The following is a 19,636-nucleotide window of genomic DNA, read 5'->3' as shown; positions in this document are numbered from 1 at the left end:
GCAACAACACCTTCCAAGATATCATGGACGAAGACCACTCTGCAATGCATACCAGGATGATAGATATGGTGGACCCCCTTGTAGTTACCAACAAGCCCCATCATATGCCGATGAACCACCTCCTCAACATAGCTTTGAACCACTACACTCACAAGCCCCTTTCCACCATTCACTTCCAGATGACCCTAATCCTTATCCACCACAGCAACCACCATATGAACCATACTCAGAACCACCACCTCAATATTCACCCTCTCCATATCCTTATCAAAAAGAACTACATCCATATTATGGACCTGTTTTCCAAAAAAATGAACCCTCCTATCCATCCCAAACCTCCATGGAGAGCACACTTGCCTCTATCACTAGTCTCACCTCTATTTTTCAAGCACTTATATCCCACATGAACTAACCCTTTACCCCCAATACTCAACCTTCAAGCTCCAATGTGCTTTCATCTCAACCACATAATGATCCACCCATCCCATCACCACCATCTATGGAAGAGCACCCACATCCATCAACCCAAGAGCAATATGATCCTGATGATACTATTGACATGGAACAAGAGAGAGAGGATCATCTTTGCGAATCCATACTTCATAAGGAGTTAGAGGAGGCACTAAAGGTGAAGGTAGTAGAGACCTTTGCAGATGAAGGAGTAGTTGAAGGGAATTATCATAGAAAAAAAGCCATCAAGGAGGAATACGATTTCATACTTAAACACCTGGATCAAGCGATAAATCGATTGCCTTTCCGACGTTCGGACATTCAAGGAACCCCCATGGCTTCATTTGCAGAATCTAATGAAGAACATAGCATGAAGTAGACACTAGAAACTCCAGTGGATAATAAGGAGCGTGACTTTGTACTCGTACAAGTGGAGGAAGCCGGAATTATTGAAGAAGAAGAAGTGGTTCAAGACTTAGGAGATGCTGAACCTCCATGGAAAAGTCAAGTTATAGAGCCTCCTTCAAAGACGTTTGAAACTGATGTTGAGGAAGGTGTACAACCTCCAAGGCATCTCATGATTGAAGACTTTGAAAGGGATGGTCAAGAGATGGATTCGATCATTGATGAATTCTTATCTACATTTGTGTCCTCTCCCATTGGACTTGACATGGAGATGAAAGAAGGAGAAGCACAACCTCCCATGTCCTTGGTGAACAATGAAGCAGAGATTGAATTGGAAGAAATCTACCAAGAAGAAGAGGTTGATATTGAAGGAGATTGCAAAGAGGTGGAAATTGTCAAAGAAGAGCACAAGGGAGTGGAGCTTGCAAGATCATTAGAAGCACCTCTCCCGAAGCCATTACCGTCCAACACAACATTCAAGTGGGTAAAATTCTTATCCTTGACCTTTACTTTCCCACTTGAATATGGGCTTCTAGAGACGGATGGTCAACTTAGAGCTCTTTGTGGCATTAAGAGCAAGAAGAAGATGGTTAGTGGTTGGAGTTGTCAAGCAAGGTTCGACATTGTTGTATGCTCCAAGTTGACATGCAAAGTTTGGTGTAAAGCTCAACTAAATGGGTCTAGGAAGTTGTTTGGCCGCTTTAGTGAGAATTCAGATTGCCTGCCACCCGGTTGGAACACTAATGATCAACAAGAAAACGGGTGCAAAAGCAAGGTTTGGAACCCCGGAATTCATTCTAGAAATCAATACTCTTAGGGCCTTGTCACTTGCTTTAGCTTGCTTGAAGGCTTTCTGCGCCTAGTTTGGGATCCCGGAGGCTGTGGGAATTCCAAACACTGGTGGAGATTCTTAGATGAATACAAGCACAAGCCGCCATAACAAGAAGCTCACCAGGATGTCCAACTTAAGGACTTTAACTAAAAGTGCTAGGTGGGAGACAACCCACCGTGGTATGATCGTTCCTTCTCCATTTTACTCTGTTTTCAAATTTTGTTTGAACCTGAAATTTTTGCATAACATTCATTGCATTTTGCATTCTGCATACTGCATAAAAAAAAGAGAGACGTGATCGACGCGCCAGCGTCTACGATGCGCACGCGTCGTTTGTGTAGCGAGACTGAACAGAGAGTTGTGCAAGAGACGCACGGAAGTAGTGCGTGGCGCACAAGCCACACCACGCGTACGCGTGCCACATGCATACGCGCCCCCTGCAAAAAGTCCAACCCACGCGTAAGCGTCATCGACGCGTCCGCGTGGGTGTGTGAATCGGCGTTATTGGATTTTCGCACAGAAAGTTGTGCGGGAGTGCGGATGGCCTTGTGCGTTTTGCACGATCCCTAATCACGCGTTCGCATGATGGACGCCCTCGCGTCCCTCCCCTATACGCTCACCCACGCGTCCGCGTGTGTGACGCGTTCGCGCCGTTAGCGCCGTGCACCTTGCACGCAGCGCGCCGCCTAATCAGTTCCCTTTTATTCTCTTTCCTAATCCTATTTCTTTCTTCTTTTCCTCCCTCCTCTCTTCTTCATTCTTCTTCTACCTTTTTCACTTTTCTTAATTTTATTTTTAGCATAATTACTTATGGTCTCTTTTTCTTTCGACTTCATGCATTTTTATGTTGGTGTTGGAACTTTATTTAGGTCTTTCACTATTACTTGTGGATTATTATGGAGTTGTTTGACAATTTATATTACTTGAAATGCTTGCATGTTCCAAATTCATTCTTCCCCTATCATATTAAACATGCATACTAAGTGTTTGTGAAAAAGGCCGTACGGCATTGTGCATTCTCCATTATTCTATCCTTCTACTCTAATGCCTATTTTTCACAAAACCCTTTCTAATATTTTATTAATTAAATATGATTGTCAATACAAATGTTATTGTTAGTTTCTCACGACTAATAATACATTAAGGCTTTTAATGCTTGATTTACGCTACTCATGCCTTTGCCAGAATGCCAATAAACATCTTGCATTTAATTGCCTCAATTTATCATGCTATGCTTCCATTGATGTCCTAATTTCATGGAATCGCGACCATGTGTTAACGACATTCTTCTTTATTTTGGCATGATTATTACTCGTACTGCCCTCTCCCTTGCTCTATCCCTTTGACTTCATGTCCCTTTCCTTTCTCCCTTTTTCAGGATGGCCACCAAAAAGGGTAAAGAGAAAGCTCTAACAAGCCATCGGCGAAGAGTGGAATGACAGGAGCACCAGCTGAGGAACCACAACCCCCGCCCACCTGCACATCTTTGCATGCACCGAGGACGGTGCAATCCTTAAGTGTGGGGAGGTCGATACCGATCTCTGTGGGGTAGTCACTTTCCTGTCTCAACACCAATGTTTAATTTTCTTTGTTAGATTAGTTGTTGCATTTGCATGTTTGATTGCATACTTTACCACTACTTGGTTGAAGTAATATTTTCTTTTTCAAGAAAAATTTTAGAGCATTTTACTAATTTGAATTAAAATTTTTGTTAAACTTGTTTGAAGAAATATTATATTGAAACATGGTTTAGAGCTCGAACACACAAAACTAGTGAAATTTTGAGCCTATTTGATTGGTTGCATCTTATCAACCAATATATTTTATTTTTGTGTGCTATTCTCTCTAAAATTGTAATCTTTATCTTGCTTAATTCTATATTTCCATTATTTGATGTATGCATGCACTTATATGATTGAGGCCTTGTTTCACTGAGCTTACATACCCATATGGCCTTACCTTTCATTATCCTTTGCAAACCAATGTTGAGCCATTTTAAATAAAAAGGGGACAAAATGCCCCAAAGTAAATGGCAAAACTTGGAATGCATAAATATGTAGTAAACGCAGTTAATGGGTAGTTATTGATTTTATATTACATGGATTGTCCTAAGTTAGGTGGAAGGTTTATGTTAATTAAGGATTCAGATTTTAGTCCACTTGGCCAAATACAATCCTACCTTGACCCTAACCCCATTACAACCCTAAGAAGACCTCTTGATATGTGTATCTGTGCATTAATTCTTTGTTGATTGGTAGAAGAAAAGCAAGTCTTAGAAAGCAAGATTAGTAGATAATTGAGAGAATCGAACCTTAAACACCTGAGCGATTAGAGTGTATACACTTCCGGTGAGGGTTCGATGCTCGATTCCTTGTTCCCTACTTTCATGAGCTATCTTCATCTTGCAAGTTATTTGTACTTCATTTTTATAAATTGAATTAGTGAAATCCAGTTCATATTTGTTCTTGAAAGATTTATTTACTTTTCACCAAGTAGGTAGAATCATTTTAGCATGTAGTTGTATTCACATTAATAGGTTGCATTGCATGAGTCCTGCTTTTCCCTACTCATTTATTTTGTCTCCTTGAGCTTAGCATGAGGACATGCTATTATTTAAGTGTGGGGAGATTGATAAACACATATTTTATGATATATATTGTGCTCAATTTAAGTGATTTATTCAACCCTTTACCTACTTATTCATGTAAATTGCATGGTTTTACTTTCCCTTCCTTATTATGTGATATATGTGAAATACATGTTTCCTATGCTTTAAAAATAATTATTTTAATTACCCTTTATTACCATTCGATGCCGTGATTTGTGTGTTGAGTAGTTGCAGAGCTTCTAAGGCAGGAATGACTTAAAGGATGGAAAGAAAACATACAAAAATGGAAGAAAAGCACAAAATGGAGTTTTCGAAGAAACTGACAGCGACGCGAACGCGTGGACGACGTGAACGCGTGGACGATGCGGCCGCATGCCCAGCGCGAAAAGGGAGTGACGCGAACGCGTGACTGACGTGGCCACGCGCCTTAAGCAGAACACAGATGATGCAGACGCATGATCGAAGCGAACACGTGACAAGGAAAACTCCAGATGACGCGACCGCATGACCCACGCGGACGCGTGATAGACGCCACGCACTAGAAATTACAGAAAATGCTCCCAGCGGTTTTTGAAGCTCTTTTTGGCCTAGATCCAAGTCCAAAAGGCACAGATTAGAAGTTATGAAGTGGGGGAATGCATCCATGGAGGGAGATCTCTAGTTATTCACAATTTTAGATTTTAGATGTAGTTTTTAGAGAGAGAGGCTCTCTCCTCTCTCTTAGGTTTTAGGATTAGGATTTCTTGTTATTTCAATTTAGGATTTCGACTCTTCATCAGGTTCAATATTCCTTTTACTTTATATTTCTCTTTTACTTTCAGATGCTTTAATGCTTGTATTACTTATGTTGCCTATTTGGCTTATGAACCATTCATGTTAGGATTTTCTTTATTTAATATAAATTGAGGTATTTCAGACTCATGATTGCTTTCTCCTATTCATATAAATTATTTAGATTATTTACTATTGGCTTTGGTTGATTAATTGGTGACTCTTGAGTTGTCAAATTCATCGTGATTGATAATTATTATCTTTGCTGATTAATTTAGATTCCTATAACTCTAGTCTTTCCTTAAGGAGTTGACTAGGACTTTAGGTATTAAATTAAATTGTCCACTTAACTGACCTTCATAGTTAGAGGTTGACTTAGTGGTAGCAGAAATATAATCCTCGTCACCATTGATAAGGATAACTAGGATAGGACTTCTAGTTTTCATACATTGCCAAGAGTTTTATTAATTATTAATTTATTAATTTCTGCAATTTATTTCTCCTATTCAAAACCCTTTCAAAACCGAAAATACTGTTTTCCATAACCAATAATAAATCACACTTCCCTACAATTCCTTGAGAAGACGACCCGAGGTTTGAATACTTCGGTTTATAAATTTTATTGGGTTTGTTACTTGTGACAACCAAAACATTTGTAAGAAAGGTTGATTGCTTGGTTTAGAAACTATACTTGCAACGAGAATTTATCATAACTTCTAAACCATCAATCTTCCGTTCTTCAAAAATGTGGTCGATACCGATCTCCGTGGGTTAGTCACTTTCCTGTCTCAACACCAATGTTTAATTTTCTTTGTTAGATTAGTTGTTGCATTTGCATGTTTGATTGCATACTTTACCACTACTTGGTTGAAGTAATATTTTCTTTTTCAAGAAAATTTTTAGAGCATTTCACTAATTTTTAATTTAAAATTTTCTATGTGTTAAATTTGTTTGGAAGTTGTGATTGGAACATGATTTTTAAGCTAAAAAACACACAACCCGTAAAAACTTTGAGCCTAAATACATGGTTACATTATTTAAACCATAACTATTTTTTTCTTGTGTGTTTTCTTCTCTATAATTACAATCTTTGCTTTGTTCCATTCTATATGTCCATTATTTAGTGTATTTACATGCTTGCATATGATTGAGGCCATTACTTGTTTTTGCTCACTTATCCCAAATAAGCTAGGGGTGGCAGTGGGGCGGGTAGGGGCGGGTTGGGGCGGGTTTTTGCCCTACCCGACCCCGCCCCGCCGTCCTGTTATGCATATACTACCCGCCCCTATCACTACCCGCGGGTAGTAAATAGCAGAACCCGAACCCGCCCCTGCGGGTACCCATCCCACCCCGACCCGCCCCTGTAAAAATTAAATATTTTAATTTTTACTTATTCATATATAAATTAAGACAAAAATTTAAAATTCATAGATAAATTAAAATACAAACATAAAATTCATACAATGTCATTAGCTAAAATAACTTGAAATTAAAAAAAATATTGTTAGATCACTACAAATTTAACACCATAATAAAGAAATTACAATATTAGATATAAAATGATCTTCAACCCTTATTCTTGATCACTTTCAACATCTTCATCATCATTAAAAGTTTGCAAATCAAGATTTAAACCTGAAAATTAAAAGAGATAACAATTAACAAATTAGTAATTTGAAAACACCTATATCAATAAAATTAAAATACATGAGGGTATAAAATTAACATAAATCATATCATAAATGCATAATTACAAAATTAGAATAAACCAAATCAGAATGCACAATTAAAGTAGTCGAGCCAAATGTATGCATTCACTTTTTTTAAAATCCTATAATAGGTACATTACAAATTCAATATTACAAATAGCAAATTATGGTAACTGTGTAACTAATCATGACAAATAGCAAGTAACCAAATTAGATTGAAGAATAAAGCATATTACAGTTCGCATTTACAAGTTAATCATCAAATTTGCAGTACTGTGTACACCGTATAATTTCAGCAGCCACTCCCAGAATAAACCATCATTAAAGATAACAGTTACATTATTTTTGAAACAACATAAATTTGTCCAAAATATGTAAGAGTACAAGAATGGAAGAGAATAGGCACACAGGTCAGACAAACTTTGACAACTACGTGCACCATCACACCTCCTTACAACCAAATCAGCAATATATGTCAAAAATGTATATTAGCTAACAAGATTACCTGAAGTCCCAGAATAAACCATCATTAAAGATAACAGTTACATTATTCTTCAATCTAATTTGGTCGCCTCATCCACAAAACTTATCAACATTACAAATTCTAAAATTTTAAGTTAGAGTATTTGCTCCTCTTGTAAATTAAAGTTCGTTATTTTACTAGTTTGTTGGATATTATTTCCATGAGAAAAACAAAAGTACTTTTCCTAGAAATTTAAAAAGAAAAAAAGAAGCAAATTAGTGAAAAGGAAATCAAACCAAACTCTGGAAGCTGTTCACAGACACATTCAATTTTTCAAGCTTTATTCCAAGTAACTGCATATTTTGTTAACAAAGCAAACACAACAGTTTGTGATTCAACCCAAACAAGCTGTTTCAACATATCAAATCATTCAAAAAGAAAAGAAAGGCTGGAAAACTCAGAAAACTCAGTTACAAACTTAGTTACAAACTCAGGAAACTACCCAAACAATCATGGTGTTTTTCACAGAAACACTTAAATCTCTTCCTTTTTCTCGCCTTGTTTTTTTGGTTATAGTACCATTGCTTTCTAAAAATTGAAATTCAACAACTAAAGACTTATCCCACTTGATGAAATTAGCTACAGAATCCAACGATACAATATCATAAATCAAGTAATTTTCACTTGAGTGAACAATTCTATTACGAAGCAGGAAAGTATAATTTTTTCTTTCACACTGGTGCACGAAATTGTGATCACTACTTTTCACAACTCAATTAATCCCCGGTAATGAATCCAAGAACTTGGTGTTCAATACCATGGTATAAACACAACTTCGCACAACTAACCAGCAAGTGCACTGGGTCGTCCAAGTAATAAACCTTACGCGAGTAAGGGTCGATCCCACGGAGATTGTTGGTATGAAGCAAGCTATGGTCACCTTGTAAATCTCAGTCAGGCAGATTCAAATGGTTATGGATGATATATGAATAAAACATAAAGATAAAGATAGAGATACTTATGTAATTCATTGGTGAGAACTTCAGATAAAGCAAATGGAGATGCTTTGTCCCTTCCGTCTCTCTGCTTTCCTACTGTCTTCATCCAATCCTTCTTACTCCTTTCCATGGCAAGCTGTATGTTGGGCATCACCGTTGTCAATGGCTACAGTCCCGTCCTCTCAGTGGAAATGTTCAACGCACCCTGTCACGGCACGGCTATCCAGCTGTCGGTTCTCGATCATGTCGGAATAGAATCAGTAATTCTTTTGCGTCTGTCACTAACGCCCCACAATCGCGAGTTTGAAGCTCGTCACAGTCATTCAATCATTGAATCCTACTCAGAATACCATAGACAAGGTTTAGACCTTCCGGATCCTCTTGAATGCAGTCATCAATTCTAGCTTATACCACGAAGATTCCGGTTAAAGAACCCAAGAGATATCCACCCAATCTAAGGTAGAACGGAGGTGATTGACGGTCACACGTTCATAGGTGAGAATGATGATGAGTGTCACGGATCATCACATTCATCAAGTTGAAGAATAAGTGATATCTTGGAATAAGAACAAGCTGAATTGAATAGAAGAACAATAGTAATTGCATTAATACTCGAGGTACAGCAGAGCTCCACACCTTAATCTATGGTGTGTAAAACCTCCACCGTTGAAAATACATAAGAACAAGGTCTAGGCATGGCCGTGAGGCCAGCCTCCCAATGATCTAAGATAGCATAAGACTAAAGATAGCTACCCTGATGAAAATACAATAGCAAAAGGTCCTACTTATAGAGAACTAGTAGCTTAAGGTTTACAAAGATGAGTAAATGACATAAAAATCCACTTCCGGGCCCACTTGGTGTGTGCTTGGGCTGAGTATTGAAGCATTTTCGTGTAGAGACTTCTCTTGGAGTTAAACGCCAGCTTTTGTGCCAGTTTGGGCGTTTAACTCCCATTCTTGTGCCACTTCCGGCGTTTAACGCTGGGCAGTTTTGAGCTGATTTGGAACGCCAGTTTGGGCCATCAAATCTTGGGCAAAGTATGGACTATTATACATTGCTGGAAAGCCCAGGATGTCTACTTTCCAACGCCGTTGAGAACGCGCCAATTGGGCTTCTGTAGCTCCAGAAAATCCACTTCGAGTGCAGGGAGGTCAGAATCCAACAGCATCTGCAGTCCTTTTCAGTCTCTGAATCAGATTTTTGCTCAGGTCCCTCAATTTCAGCCAGAAAATATCTGAAATCACAGAAAAACACACAAACTCATAGTAAAGTCCAGAAAAGTGAATTTTAACTAAAAACTAATAAAAATATACTAAAAACTAACTAAATCCTACTAGAAACATACTAAAAACAATGCCAAAAAGCGTACAAATTATCCGCTCATCACAACACCAAACTTAAATTGTTGCTTGTCCTCAAGCAACTGAAAATCAAATAAGATAAAAAGAAGAGAATATGCAATGAATTCCAAAAACATCTATGAAGATCAGTATTAATTAGATGAGCGGGGCTTTTAGCTTTTTGCCTCTGAACAGTTTTGGCATCTCACTCTATCCTTTGAAATTCAGAATGATTGGCTTCTATAGGAACTCAGAATCCAAATAGTGTTATTGATTCTCCTAGTTGAGTATGATGATTCTTGAACACAGCTACTTTATGAGTCTTGGCCGTGGCCCAAAGCACTCTGTCTTCCAGTATTACCACCGGATACATACATGCCACAGACACATAATTGGGTGAACCTTTTTAGATTGTGACTCAGCTTTGCTAGAGTCCCCAATTAGAGGTGTCCAGGGTTCTTAAGCACACTCTTTTTGCCTTGGATCACAACTTTATTTCTTTCTTTTTCTTTCTTTTTCTCTTTCTCCTTTTTTTTTTTCGTTTTTTTTGCTTCTTTTTTTTCAAATACATCCAACCAACTCCAATCCTTCTACCAATTAACATCTTAGAAGATTTCACAAAACCCCTATCGCTTAGCTTTCGACTTTTCGGAAATATATTAGCTGATGAATTAGTAGTTGTTGTTCTTGTTTCTTTAGTACCCTTAGTAGTTCCTATACCTGTCATGTTCCTTGGATTATTTACAAGCGGTATTCAAGCCCTTATTTTTGCTACTTTAGCTGCGGCTTATATAGGTGAATCCATGGAAGGCCATCATTAACTTAACAAATTTAGGAAATAAAAATTTATTAAAGTCCGGTTACTGCTTTTTCTTGCTTCAAGAATCATTTTTATGATTTTTCAGATCCTCAGTAACATGTCTCCTTTTTCATCATTCTTTCAAGAGCCAAGCAATCATGAACAACAAATTCAAAAGACATATGCACTGTTTAAGCATACATTCAGAAAACAAAAGTATTGCCACCACATCAAAATAATTAATCTGTTATAAAATCTAAAATTCATGCAATTATTCTCTTTTTCAATTAAGAACATTTTTTATTTAAGAAAGGTGATGGATTCATAGGACATTCTTAACTTTAAGGCATAGACACTAAGACACTAATGATCATAAGACACGAACATAGATAAACATAAGCATAAAATTTCGAAAAACAGGAAAATGAAGAACAAGGAAATTAAAGAACGGGTCCACCTTAGTGATGGCGGCTTGTTCTTCCTTTTGAAGATCTTATGGAGTGCTTGAGCTCCTCAATGTCTCTTCCTTGTCTTTGTTGCTCCTCTCTCATGATTCTTTGATCTTCTCTAATTTCATGGAGGAGGATGGAATGTTCTTGGTGCTCCACCCTTAGTTGTCCCATGTTGGAACTCAATTCTCCTAGGGAGGTGTTGATTTGCTCCCAATAGTTTTGTGGAGGAAAGTGCATCCCTTGAGGTATCTCAGGGATTTCATGATGAGTGGGATCTCTTGTTAACTCCATCTTTTTTTTAGTGATGAGCTTGTCCTCATCAATGAGGATGTCTCCTTCTATGTCCACTCCAACTGAATAACAGAGGTGACAAATGAGATGAGAAAAGGCTAACCTTGCCAAGGTAGAGGACTTGTCCGCCACCTTATAGAGTTCTTGGGCTATAACCTCATGAACTTCCACTTCCTCTCCAATCATGATACTATGAATCATGATGGCCCGGTCTAGAGTGACTTCAGACCGGTTGCTAGTGGGAATGATTGAGCGTTGGATAAACTCCAACCATCCCCTAGCCATGGGCTTGAGGTCGTGCCTTCTTAGTTGAACCGGCTTCCCTCTTGAATCTCTCTTCCATTGGGCGCCCTCTTCACAAATGTCTGTGAGGACTTGGTCCAACCTTTGATCAAAGTTGACCCTTCTAGTGTAAGGGTGTTCATCTTCTTGCATCATGGGCAAGTTGAATGCCAACCTTACATTTTCCGGACTAAAATCTAAGTATTTCCCCCGAACCATTGTAAGCCAATTCTTTGGGTCCGGGTTCACACTTTGATCATGGTTCTTGGTGATCCATGCATTGGCATAGAACTCTTGAACCATTAAGATTCCAACTTGTTGGATGGGGTTGGTAAGAACTTCCCAACCTCTTCTTCGAATCTCATGTCGAATCTCCGGATATTCACTCTTTTTGAGTTTGAAAGGGACCTCGGGGATTACCTTCTTCAAGGCCACAACTTCATAGAAGTGGTCTTGATGCACCCTTGAGATGAATCTCTCCATCTCCCATGACTCGGAGGTGGAAGCTTTTGCCTTCCCTTTCCTCTTTCTAGAGGTTTCTCCAGCCTTAGATGCCATAAATGGTTATGGAAAAACAAAAAGCAATGCTTTTACCACACCAAACTTAAAAGGTTTGCTCGTCCTCGAGCAAAAGAAGAAAGAAGAGAGTAGAAGAAGAAGAAATAGAGGAGATGGAGATGGCTTTGTGGTTCGGCCAAAGGGGGGAAGTAGTATTTAGGGTGTGTGAAAATGAAGGGGTGAAGATGGGTTTATATAGGGGTGGAGAGAGGGGTAGGGTTCGGCCATGGGAGGGTGGGTTTGGGAGGGAAAGTGGTTTGAATTTGAATGGTAAGGTAGGTGGGGTTTTATGAAGGATGGATGTGAGTGGTGAAGAGAAAGATGGGATTTGATAGGTGAAGGGTTTTTGGGGAAGAGTGGTTGAGGTGATTGGTGAATGGGTGAAGAAGAGAGAGGGTGGTGGGGTAGGTGGAGATCCTGTGGGGTCCACAGATCCTGAGGTGTCAAGGAAAAGTCATCCCTGCACCAAGTGGCGAGCAAAATTGCTCTTCATGCCAATTCTGGCGTTAAACGCCGAGCTGGTGCCCATTTCTGGCATTTAACGCCAACTTCTTGCCCTTTCCTGGCGTTTAACGCCAGTCTGGTGCCCCTTTCTGGCGTTAAACGCCCAGAATGGTGCCAGACTGGGCGTTAAACGCCCATTTGCTAGCTTCACTGGCGTTTAAACGCCAGCAAGTTCTCCTCCAGGGTGTGCTGTTTTTCTTTCTGTCTTTCATTCTGTTTTTGCTTTTTTTAATTGATTTTGTGACTTCTCATGATCATCAACCTACAGAAAACATAAAATAACAAAGGAAAATAGATAAAATATAACATTGAGTTGCCTCTCAACAAGCGCTTCTTTAATGTCAGTAGCTTGACAGAGGGCTCTCATGGAGCCTCACAGATACTCAGAGCAATGTTGGAACCTCCCAACACCAAACTTAGAGTTTGAATGTGGGGGTTCAACACCAAACTTAGAGTTTGGTTGTGGCCTCCCAATACCAAACTTAGAGTTTGGCTGTGGGGGCTCTGTTTGACTCTGTTTTGAGAGAAGCTCTTCATGCTTCCTCTCCATGGTGACAGAGGGATATCCTTGAGCCTTAAACACAAAGGATTCTTCATTCACTTGAATGATCAATTCTCCTCTGTCCACATCAATCACAACCTTTGCTGTGGCTAGGAAGGATCTACCAAGGATGATGGATTCATCCATGCACTTCCCAGTCTCTAGGACTATAAAATCAGCAGGGATGTAATGGTCTTCAACCTTTACCAGAACATCCTCTACAAGTCCGTAAGCTTGTTTCTTTGAATTGTCTGCCATCTCTAGTGAGATCCTTGCAGCTTGTACCTCAAAGATCCCTAGCTTCTCCATTACAGAGAGAGGCATGAGGTTTACACTTGACCCTAAGTCACACAGAGCCTTCTTGAAGGTCATGGTGCCTATGGTGCAAGGTATTGAAAACTTCCCAGGATCTTGTCTCTTTTAAGGTAATTTCTGCCTAGACAAGTCATCCAGTTCTTTAGTGAGCAAAGGGGGTTCGTTCTCCCAAGTCTCATTACCAAATAACTTGTCATTTAGCTTCATGATTGCTCCAAGGTATTTAGCAACTTGCTCTTCAGTGACATACTCATCCTCTTCAGAGGAAGAATACTCATCAGAGCTCATGAATGGCAGAAGTAAATCCAATGGAATCTCTATGGTCTCAGTGTGAGCCTCAGATTCCCATGGTTCCTCATTAGGGAACTCATTGGAGGTCAGTGCACGCCCATTGAGGTCTTCCTCGGTGGCGTTCACTGCCTCTTCCTCCTCTCCCAATTCGGCTATGTTGATGGCCTTGCACTCTCCTTTTGGATTTTCTTCTGTATTGCTTGGAAGAGTACTAGGAGGGAGTTCAGTAATTTTCTTGCTCAGCTGTCCCACTTGTGCCTCCAAGTTTCTAATGGAGGACTTTGTTTCAGTCATGAAACTTTGAGTGGTTTTGATTAGATCAGAGACCATGGTTGCTAAGTCAGAGTGGTTCTGCTTAGAATTCTCTGTCAGTTGCTGAGAAGATGATAGAAAAGGCTTGCTATTGCTAAACCTGTTTCTTCCACCATTATTGTTGTTGAAACCTTGTTGAGGTCTCTGTTGATCCTTCCATGAGAGATTTGGATGATTTCTCCATGAAGAATTATAGGTGTTTCCATAGGGTTCTCCCATGTAATTCACCTCTTCCATTGAAGGGTTCTCAGGATCATAAGCTTCTTCTTCAGATGAAGCATCCTTAGTACTGCCTGGTGCATTTTGCATTCCAGACAGACTTTGAGAAATCAAATTGACTTGCTGAGTCAATATTTTGTTCTGAGCCAATATGGCATTCAGAGTATCAATCTCAAGAACTCCTTTCTTCTGATTTGTCCCATTGTTCACAGGATTCCTTTCAGAAGTGTACATGAATTGGTTATTTGCAACCATTTCAATTAGTTCTTGAGCTTCTGTAGGCGTTTTCTTCAGATGAAGAGATCCTCCAGCAGAGCTATCCAAAGACATCTTGGATAGTTCAGAGAGTCCATCATAGAAAATACCTATGATGCTCCATTCAGAAAGCATATCAGAGGGGCACTTTCTGATCAATTGTTTGTATCTTTCCCAAGCTTCATAGAGGGATTCTCCTTCCTTCTGTCTGAAGGTTTGGACTTCCACTCTAAGCTTACTCAATTTTTTAGGTGGAAAGAACTTTGCCAAGAAGGCATTGACTAGCTTTTCCCAAGAGTTCAGGCTTTCTTTAGGTTGTGAGTCCAACCATATTCTAGCTCTGTCTCTTACAGCAAAAGGGAATAGCATAAGTCTGTAGACCTCAGGGTCAACCCCATTAGTCTTGACAGTGTCACAAATTTGCAAGAACTCAGCTAAAAACTGATGAGGATCTTCCAATGGAAGTCCATGGAACTTGCAATTCTGTTGCATTAGAGAAACTAATTGAGGCTTAAGCTCAAAGTTGTTTGCTGCAATGGCAGGGATATAGATGATTCTCCCATAGAAGTTGGGAGTAGGTGCAGTAAAGTCACCCAGCACCTTCCTTGCATTGTTGGCATTGTTTTTGTTTTCGGCTGCTATGGGTCCTTCTTCTTTGAAGATTTCTGTTAGGTCCTCTACAGAGAGTTGTGCCTTAGCTTCTCTTAGCTTTCGCTTTAAGGTCCTTTCAGGTTCAGGGTCAGCCTCAACAAGAATGCTTTTGTCTTTGCTCCTACTCATATGAAAGAGAAGAGAACAAGAAAATATGGAATCCTCTATGTCATCGTATAGAGATTCCTTGAGGTGTCAGAGGGATAGAAAAATAGAAGGAAGAGGTAGAAGAATTCGAACTTAGTGAGATAGAGTTCGAATTGTGCATTGAGGAGGAGTGGTACTCCATAAATAGAAGGATGTGAGAAGAGGGGAAGAAATTTTTTTGAAAATTAATTAAAAAGATTTTAAAAACATTTTGAAAAATAGTAATTGATTTTCGAAAACTAAGATTGAAAAAAAATCAAGTGATTTTTGAAAAAGATTTTGAAATTAGAAATCAAAAAGATATGATTGAAAACTATTTTGAAAAAGATATGATTAAGAAGATATGATTGAAAAGTTATGGTTTTAAAAAGATATGATTGAGAAGATATGATTTGAAAAACAATTTAAAAAGATTTGATTTTAAAAAAAAATTAATGACTTGGCTAACAAGAAAATATATGATTCAAACATTAAACCTTTCTCAACAGAAAAGGCAACATACTTGAAATGTTGAATCAAATCATTAATTGATAGCAAGTATTTTTGAAAAAGGAAAGAAATTGATTTTGAAAAAGATTTGATTGAAAAGATACGATTTGAAAAAGATTTGATTTTGAAAAATTTTGAAAACTTGAAAAAAATTTGAATTGAAAACAGAATCTTCCCTCTTGTGCCATCCTGGCGTTAAATGCCTAGAATGGTGCACATTCTGGCGTTTAACGCCCAAAGCACTACCCTTTTGGGCGTTAAATGCCCAGCCAGGCACCCTGGCTGGCGTTTAAACGCCAGTTTTTCCTTCTTCACTGGGTGTTTTGAACGCCCAGCTTTTTCTGTATAATTCCTCTGCTGCATGTACTGAATCTTCAGTTCCCTGTATTATTGACTTGAAAATAGAACCAAGATCAAATAAACAATGCATGCAAGACACCAAACTTAAAATGAGACACTAGACTCAACAAGAAACATAAAATATTTTTGGTTTTTATGATTTTGTAATTTTTTTTGGTTTTTTCGAAAATTAAGTGGAAAAGAAAATAAAGGTATCAAAATTCTTAATGAGAATTCCAGGAATCATGCAATGTTAGTCTAAAGCTTTAGTTTAAAGAAATTAGACATGGATAGCCAAGCTTCAGCAGGACATTGCATTCAAGAGCTAAATTGATGAGAATCAATCAGCTTTGGTGATGATAAGATCATCACCTTGAAACACTAGAATTCATTCTTAAGAACTCTGAAAAAATACCTAATCTAAGCAACAAGATGAACCGTCAGTTGTCCATACTCGAAACAGTCCCCGGCAACGGCACCAAAAACTTGGTGCACGAAATTGTGATCACTACTTTTCACAACTCAATTAATCCCCGGTAATGAATCCAAGAACTTGGTGTTCAATACCATGGTATAAACACAACTTCGCACAACTAACCAGCAAGTGCACTGGGTCGTCCAAGTAATAAACCTTACGCGAGTAAGGGTCGATCCCACGGAGATTGTTGGTATGAAGCAAGCTATGGTCACCTTGTAAATCTCAGTCAGGCAGATTCAAATGGTTATGGATGATATATGAATAAAACATAAAGATAAAGATAGAGATACTTATGTAATTCATTGGTGAGAACTTCAGATAAAGCAAATGGAGATGCTTTGTCCCTTCCGTCTCTCTGCTTTCCTACTGTCTTCATCCAATCCTTCTTACTCCTTTCCATGGCAAGCTGTATGTTGGGCATCGCCGTTGTCAATGGCTACAGTCCCGTCCTCTCAGTGGAAATGTTCAACGCACCCTGTCACGGCACGGCTATCCAGCTGTCGGTTCTCGATCATGTCGGAATAGAATCCAGTGATTCTTTTGCGTCTGTCACTAACGCCCCACAATCGCGAGTTTGAAGCTCGTCACAGTCATTCAATCATTGAATCCTACTCAGAATACCACAGACAAGGTTTAGACCTTCCGGATTCTCTTGAATGCAGTCATCAATTCTAGCTTATACCACGAAGATTCCGGTTAAAGAACCCAAGAGATATCCACCCAATCTAAGGTAGAACGGAGGTGATTGACGGTCACACGTTCATAGGTGAGAATGATGATGAGTGTCACGGATCATCACATTCATCAAGTTGAAGAACAAGTGATATCTTGGAATAAGAACAAGCTGAATTGAATAGAAGAACAATAGTAATTGCATTAATACTCGAGGTACAGCAGAGCTCCACACCTTAATCTATGGTGTGTAGAAACTCCACCGTTGAAAATACATAAGAACAAGGTCTAGGCATGGCCGTGAGGCCAGCCTCCCAATGATCTAAGATAGCATAAGACTAAAGATAGCTACCCCGATAAAAATACAATAGCAAAAGATCCTACTTATAGAGAACTAGTAGCTTAAGGTTTACAAAGATGAGTAAATGACATAAAAATCCACTTCCGGGCCCATTTGGTGTGTGCTTGGGCTGAGTATTGAAGCATTTTCGTGTAGAGACTTCTCTTGGAGTTAAACGCCAGCTTTTGTGCCAGTTTGGGCGTTTAACTCCCATTCTTGTGCCAGTTCCGGCGTTTAACGCTGGGCAGTTTTGAGCTGATTTGGAACGCCGGTTTGAGCCATCAAATCTTGGGCAAAGTATGGACTATTATACATTTCTGGAAAGCCCAGGATGTCTACTTTCCAACTCCATTGAGAGCGCGCCAATTGGGCTTCTGTAGCTCCAGAAAATCCACTTCGAGTGCAGGGAGGTCAGAATCCAACAGCATCTGCAGTCCTTTTCAGTCTCTGAATCAGATTTTTGCTCAGGTCCCTCAATTTCAGCCAGAAAATACCTGAAATCACAGAAAAACACACAAACTCATAGTAAAGTCCAGAAAAGTGAATTTTAACTAAAAACTAATAAAAATATACTAAAAACTAACTAAATCCTACTAGAAATATACTAAAAACAATGCCAAAAAGCGTACAAATTATCCGCTCATCACACACCATTATTTGAAATCTGAGTACCAACCTTACGTATGAAGCCTCGGTTCGGAAAACGAGGAAGAGGGCTAGGGCGGGTGCGGTGAGCTGGTAAGGCAGAGAAGAAGCCCTGAAGACCAGGAAATACTCCGGGAGCAGGAAGTGTGCGGAGACGGCGGAGTTGTAGGCGGTGATAGCGGCGGTGAAGGTTGTGAATGCGAGGACTGGAGGGAGCAAAGAGAGGACGACACAGGAGGAGAGGGTCGAGAGGAAGTGGCAGAGGTGGCGGAGGGAGGAGCGGTGCTGAGACGAATCAGACAATTCGACGAGTTGCGAACTTGCCATGGCAAAGACGATTTGAGCGGAGGAGGAGCGACATGCACAGGCGGCTTGAAGGAGACGCGGAACTGGAGCAGATTTGACGGCAAGCACTGGGTTGAACTGAACCGAGGCGGCGATGTTATGGTCATGGAGAGGAGAAGAGCTGAGGAACAGAGGAAGTGAGAACTGAGGAAGGGGTTGCTAACCCTAAATGTCTAATCGAGTGAGCGATTGAGTGGTGGTGAGAACTGAATCTAATCACTAAAAAATTATATATATATGCACTTCGGGGCGGGTAGGGGCGGGTTTAGCCTGATCCCGACCCCGCCCCGCCCCACTCATAAACCCGCCACGATTCAGACCCGCCCCGCTCCGGGTCGGGTTCAAACCCGCCCCGACCGGGTAGGGGCGGGGCGGGTACCCGCGGGTATGGGTACTGCTGCCATCCCTAAAATAAGCCCACCCTTTTATGTCACTCTTGTTAGTCACTTTGTGCTTTTTAATCCCCTTCTGTTTTATAACCACATTACTAGCCTTAAGCAGAAAAACAAAATAAAAATTCCAAGTTGAATCCTTGGTTAGCTTAAGATAGATATTGTGTATAATTTAAGTGTGGGAAATTTTATGGGAACATGGGATGATAGAAAAAAAGGGGAATTAAATTGAATAAGTTATTTGAAAATTTGGGAAGCATGCTCATGTGAAATCAAAATAATTAAATTATCATGTGCATTGATAAAAACAAAAAAGAAAAAAGAAAAAAATTAAGTAATTAAATAAGGGGATACAAAAAAAAATATTACCCCAAATGCAAAATAAAAAGAATCAATGCACATGGGACAAAATTCAAAAATAAGTTCGATACATGAGCATGTAATACAAAAGTGGAAAAAAAATTTAGGTAGCTAGGTAAAGTATTTTAAATTATATAAAGTGTGTATGTTAGGTGAGATCTTAGACCAATCAAGGATTCACTTTGTTAGCTCACTTAGCCTTATACATATATCCTCACCTTTACCTTAGCCCCATTACAACTTTGAAAAGACCTCATGATGTTTGCATTAGTATACTAAATATTTGTTGATTGGTTAGATGAAGAATAAAGTTTAGAAAGCATGATTAGAGAAGAGTAGAGTGATTGACCCTAGACACTTGAGAGTTAGAGTGATATACACT

At 39.4% G+C, this 19,636-nt stretch overlaps 1 non-coding gene across 1 annotated transcript; it reads left to right on the top strand.

Moving 5' to 3' along the window:
- The first annotated feature begins 14,525 nt into the window (after positions 1-14,525).
- On the top strand, positions 14,526-14,633 carry LOC130958604 (small nucleolar RNA R71). Its single transcript, XR_009077717.1, has one exon. It is a non-coding gene; the product is annotated as a small nucleolar RNA R71 (small nucleolar RNA).
- Positions 14,634-19,636: the final 5,003 nt, after the last annotated feature.

This window comes from Arachis stenosperma, chromosome 10 (assembly GCF_014773155.1).
Source record: "Arachis stenosperma cultivar V10309 chromosome 10, arast.V10309.gnm1.PFL2, whole genome shotgun sequence".
Taxonomy (NCBI): domain Eukaryota; kingdom Viridiplantae; phylum Streptophyta; class Magnoliopsida; order Fabales; family Fabaceae; genus Arachis; species Arachis stenosperma.
The sequence above is the reverse complement of the archived record's forward strand: the minus strand, read 5'-3'. Positions and strand labels throughout refer to the sequence as shown.